This window comes from Miscanthus floridulus, chromosome 16 (genome assembly GCF_019320115.1).
Source record: "Miscanthus floridulus cultivar M001 chromosome 16, ASM1932011v1, whole genome shotgun sequence".
In the NCBI taxonomy this organism is placed as follows: Eukaryota; Viridiplantae; Streptophyta; class Magnoliopsida; order Poales; family Poaceae; genus Miscanthus; species Miscanthus floridulus.
Window position 1 is genome coordinate 69,759,024 of NC_089595.1, and position 6,317 is coordinate 69,765,340.

A 6,317-nucleotide genomic window follows, 5' to 3' on the forward strand; every position below is an offset into this window, starting at 1 on the left:
CTCTCCATCCTAAAGAGAATGCATTTCTAGAACTTTTCTAAGTCAAACTATTTTATATTTAACTAAATTTATAAGAAATAGTATGTACAGTTATAATTCTAAATAGATATACTTAAAAATATATTTCATGAAAAATCTAAAGATGTTTATTTGATAATATCATAAATAATAGTATAATTTGTAAATTTTGGTCAGATTGTTTGACATATAGCACTATAGTTGTATGTCTTTTGAATGGAGGGAGTAGAAAGAAATGTCTAATTAAGTCTATATTGCATAAAAGGACTCGCTTGGCAAGGGTTCTGGAGCGCCTCTGGCTCTAGCTCTGCTCTAGGTGAAGCGAAACTCCGCCAAACGACCATTCAAGAAATAGCTCCAGTGAAGATGCCTTGAGGAGCCAGAGTCGTTCTACTACCAAGGAGGCGGAGCTGCGAAAATGTAGCTTCTCTTGGCTCCTCATCATAAGTTTGGCACAAATTATAACAAAACTACCATTGGAGCAGCTTTTGCCAAATGTTTTCCAAAACGATTTCGGCTTCATCAGAAAAGCCCCTCCACAAAAGTAGTGTTGTAACCTACAGTTTTGTACGGTCTAGATTAGCGTTGGTCACCGCGGCGGCATGACGTCACCCACGACCTAAGTCGTGCGCTCCTTGCGCACCCATGATGTAACTCATATATATTACTCTAAATGAGGCAATACAGATTCAGTTGGAGCATTCTACGTCTCTACATGGTATCGGAGCGCGGCTTGATCCTTCTTCACCACCCACCCCGTCTTCTGCAACTACCACTCGCCGGCGTTAGCCCTTCCTTCTCCTTTTCGCTGCCCATCTCTCTAGTGCCATGGACGACACCATGGATGCCAACCACAATCCTCTCTTCGAGCACCACTTCTCTGATGTCGCCTCTGACTCCTCTGCTTCCTTGGTCGCGGACGCCGCGCCCTCCGTCACCACGCCAACGGTCGCCGTCCTCCAAACTGTCAACATCAAGTCCCATGTCTCTATCGAACTGGATCTGACTGAGTTGAATTACATCTAAAGGGACCATGACGCCTAAGAGGGGGGGTGAATTAGGCAACTTAAAATCTAACTCCAAAACTATGGCCTCTTTTTCTAACCCTAGCAAACCTATGCAATAGATAAACTATCTAGATGTGCAACTATGGTTTTGCTAGTGTGTTGCTATCTCTACCGCAAACGTAGTAAGGTAATCAATGTAAATGCGGAAGCTAAAGAGCAAGGTAGAGATATGCAAACTCCCGTCGATGACTCCGGTATTTTTACCGAGGTATCGAGAAGCGCTCAAGCTTCCCCCTAGTCCTCGTTGGAGCCCCTCGCAAGGGCCAAGCTCCCGGTCGGGTAACTCCGTGGATAGCCTCGGGCCTTCCCCACGCGCAAGTGGGTCTCTGACGTGCCTCTCGGCAAGCCTCTCCCGGATGCTCCCCGCCGTCTTCACTATCAAGCTTTCGGCCGAAACGCCGCGGGCCTTGTTCCCTTCGGTACACGGTGGCGGCCGCACCACAAACATGGTTGGTGCGATCTCGCAAGACTTCAAGCCCCTCCGATGTACAACTCTTGTGCTCGCAAGCACGGGGTGGCAAGAGGTACGCAAACCTCACTAGACACTAGGCATACACCTAGAGCAAGCGCATAAGCGATGGTCTAATCAACCTAAGCACTTCGCAAAAGCACCTACGCTAATCACTTGATGAAACATTAAGCACTATGCAAGTGGAGATCACTAAAATGGTGTATCAACACCCTTGGTATGTTTCCTCAGCTCCACACTAATCAAATGGCTGGTTGGGGGTCTATTTATAAGCCCCACTGAGAAAGTAGCCGTTGGGGTCGAATTCCCGCGAAACTGCTACTGATCGGACGCTGAATCGTCCTGACCGGACGCGTCCGGTCGTCCCGACCGTTGAGCTGGCAATTTACTGATCGGACGCTGGCTAGCGTCCGGTCGGCAGCCATCAGACGCGTCCGGTCACAGATTTGCCGCTCTAGAACCTTACTGTAATCGATCGGACGCTACGTTCCTACGTCCGGTCGGTTGCCGCCAGCGTCCGGTCCTCGCATCCGGTCGCCTGTCTGCCGAGCCACCGATCCAGCGTCCGGTCGCGCTTCCAGCGTCCGGTCCTTGCGTTCGGTTGCATCTGCGAGCTCATTTCTTTGTGATCTTGCGTATGGCTTGGTTCCTATCTTCATGCTTGGACTTTGCTTGATCTCTTAGGTCTTTTCTTGTGCTCCTAAGGTCTTGCTTAAGGTGTTGATCATTGAATCATCACGTCGCCTTCGTCCAAGTCACGTCTTGCACCCTGTTGGACTACAAAACAAACACTTGCAAATTCATTAGTCCAATTTGGTTGTGTTGGTCATCAAACACCAAAATCCAAAGTGAATGGGCCAAGGGTCCATTTTCCTTACAATCTCTCCCTTTTTGGTGATTGATGCCAACACGACCAAAGCAAGCAAATAATTAGAATTTGGAAGTTAAAAACTACCTACTTGCTAGGTTGCAATGCAAAGGGCAAGGTTATATGATACTAATTGATAGATACTAATTGAAACTTTACTTAAAAGCTTGTCTTGCCCTTGCAAATGTCCCCATGTGATATTATGGATTAAAGCCTAGTGTTCTAAAAAAATCTCCCATTACTTAGACTAATCCATAATTCACTTTCCTCCCTTTCTCGGACCATCACCACTTGTAGACATCAACTTGATGCTTGCCTTTGGTCCTTCAAATTCTCCCCCTTTGGCATCAAACACCGAAAAGGAAGACATTAGTAGCACAAGGGAGGGTCAAATTTCGTGATCCTTTGTGTATAGAATGAAATGGATCACAAAATTTGACTCTCACATTATATAGACTAAGCTCCCTCTAAATGTATGCATACATATGGTAGAAAGCAAAGCATATGCATAATTAGCAATTTATTGCACAAGAGAGTTTAATCTATATAATGCATAGAGAAAGCATATAAATATGAAATGAGATCAACATGATGATGCTAATTAAAGAATGATGCTTAACTCTGGGGACTCCAATTTCCTTATAATGAGACTACTACACATGAGATAAGTTTAAAAAAAATGATACCATTTGAAAAAGTGTTAGTCTCAAAGCATCCAAATTGTAGATTAAGCTCCCCCTAAATTTATGCACACAAGTGTTGAATACTTGTAAAATTTGTGCACATTGTTTTAAGTATCAAAATACCACTTGAAAAATGATATTTGGGAGAGATTATCTACAATTTGGACTTTAACACATATTAGATAGTTAATTGTAAAACAAGCTATGTGTCGTGCTCCTAAACAATTTTAAACCATGTAGGTTTGCTCCAAGGGTTGATAATGAAACCGAGCAAGCCTACCATATGATATACATATTGAATGTATGACAAAATATTTAAGCATGTAAATGCAAACATGAGGCATAAAAGATAACTAGATGCTTTAAGAGTATACCAATTGAAAGACAATACCAATTGAAACAAATGCTAATTGAAAGTAATGACATCTAGTTACCTAACATGGGAAGGGGAATTTGGGTCCATAGTATTCACTAACCTACTTGGCAATGACTTTGCCCATCATGATGCACCCCATGAAATGCACCCATACTTTGCCAAGTCTCCAAATTCCCTGAAGTCTGACGGACTTCTTACTTCCCTTTCGGGATCCAAACCTTCTTGGTGCTCTTCATGTTGGAAATGATTTTCTTTGGCACCCAAAAGCGTTTGACCCCATTGTTGGCTTGCTTGTTCACCAGGATGGCCACCACCTTGTCATTTTTCTTCTTCTTCAAGAGATAAGGTGTGGAGGCCTTCTTGTCCACCTTGTTGGTGTAGGTGTTGGAGAGCTTGCTTGTTTGCGTTTTCTCCTTCTTCTTTGCTCCTCCCCCATTCTTCACCTTGCACTCATAGGACTTGTGGCCTTCTTTGTGGCACATGTAGCAAACCACGGTTTGTCCTTCATCAAGCTTCTTCACTCCCTTGACGGTGTTATCTTGATGAAGTTGGGTTTGCTTTGCCTTGCCTTTCACTTGAGTCAAGTCCTTGGTGAGGCGAGCTACTTCTTGCTTGAGTTGCTCATTCTCTTTTGCAACCTCTTGTGTGCATGTATCTATAATCACTTTCTCAACATAAGCTTGGTTGCACAAAGGTGAGTCTAAACATAAATCATTGCAAGAGGTAGATGCATCCTTTTTAATTATGTCATTTCTTTTAGATGCCTTGGTGGGGGTATTTTTTACGGCCTCAAGATTAGCAACTTTATTTGTTAGCTCATCACAATGTTTGCACATGATTTCCATTTTAGCAAGCAAACTTTGATAATCATTTTGTGAGCTAGCTAACTTTTCTTTTAATTTTTCATTTTTCTTTTCAAGTTGCTTATCATTAATTGTGCATGCACTTGTTGTTGCACTAGCCTCAAGTTGCTCAATTTTAGTAGATAGTTCAACATTGAGATTTGCAAAGTTTTCATATTGTTCAAGCAAATTTTTGTATGCTTCTTGTGAACTACCTAGCTCTTCTTTTAAAGTTTTGAGCTTCTTTTGTTGACTAGTGCAAACTTTAGCATATTTAAGATTTTGTTGCACAATTGTATTATAAGAAGGCAAATCATCATCACTATCACTCTCACTAGAGGATGAGCTTTCGTTACCTTGTGCCATAAGGCACACACGAGAAGAGCTTGATGATGAGTGCTTGTGACCTCGCCTCTTGTGATGGTTTTCTTCTTCACTTGAAGAATCATCCCATGACCTTATTGTTGTGAGGGCTTTGTTCTTGCACGCCTTCTTCTTTGTCTTGGGTGTGGGCTTGTTTGGACAAACTTCCACAAAGTGCCTCAACTCGCCGCATCCATAGCATCCCCTCTTTCTTTGCTCGTTTCTTTGATTAGTGAAAACGAGGTCTTGAATTTGGATGGGCACACCCTTAACATTGAGCCTTACGATCATCTTCTCCACCTTTTTGATAAGTTTGATTGATTCTTCATCAAGGTCGGAGGTGGAGGAGGAAGATTGATCATCATCACTTGATTCTTGTTCATCATCATCATCATCCTCATCTTCTTCTTCTTCACTTGAGGAGCTTGAGCTTGAGCTTGACTCAACTTTCTTGCCCTTCATCTTTTTCTTTTCGCTACAAGCGAGAGCTTTGCCTTTGCTTGATGAAGATGCTTCTCCTTGACCCATCTTACGTGACATTTCAAATGCCACTAGCTTGCCAATGACAATGCCCGGGGTCATGGTGCTCAAGTTCTCCATGTTGTGAAGGATGGTGATGATGCTTGCATATTTCTTTTGTGGTAGAATAGAGATGATCTTCCTTACGATGTCCGCATCATCTAGCTTTAATAATCCTATTGAATGGAGCTCATTGATAATTAGATTCAATCGAGAATACATATCACGAACAAGATCATCATCATTCATAGCAAAGGAATCATAATTTTGCTTGGCAAGACAATGTTTTTGCTTATGGACATTACTTGTGCCGTCATGGAGCTCTTGGAGTTTTAACCAAATTTCATGTGTCGTATTTAAGGTGAACACTTGGTTAAACACATCCATGCTAAAGGATTCAAACAAGCAATTCTTAGCTCTAGCATTGAAATGCATTTATTTTTCGTCACTCTTTGTGGGTTTTTGGGATTCTTGATGGGTTTCATCCCATCACGAGTGACTCTCCATACACCCAAATCAACCGCCTCAAGGTGGCAAGCCATTCTAGCTTTATAGTATGGGAAGTTAGTGCCGTCAAATTGTGGAGGTCTAGCGGTATCCATCCCAACCACTCTACAATAGCGTCGGCTCAACAGCGGTTAAGTCAAAGGTCCAAATATGAGCCAACCGTCTTTGATACCAATTGAAGGGACCATGACGCCTAAGAGGGGGGGTGAATTAGGCAACTTAAAAATCTAACTCCAAAACTATGGCCTCTTTTTCTAACCCTAGCAAACATATGCAATAGATAAACTATCTAGATGTGCAACTATGGTTTTGCTAGTGTGTTGCTATCTCTACCGCAAACGTAGTAAGGTAATCAATGTAAATGCGGAAGCTAAAGAGTAAGGTAGAGATATGCAAACTCCCGTCGACGACTCCAGTATTTTTACCGAGGTATCGAGAAGCGCTCAAGCTTCCTCCTAGTCCTCGTTGGAGCCCCTCGCAAGGAATCCCTCGCAAGGGCCAAGCTCCCGGTCGGGTAACTCCATGGATAGCCTTGGGCCTTCCCCACGCGCTAGTGGGTATCCGACGTGCCTCTCGGCAAGCCTCTCCCGGATGCTCCTCGCCGT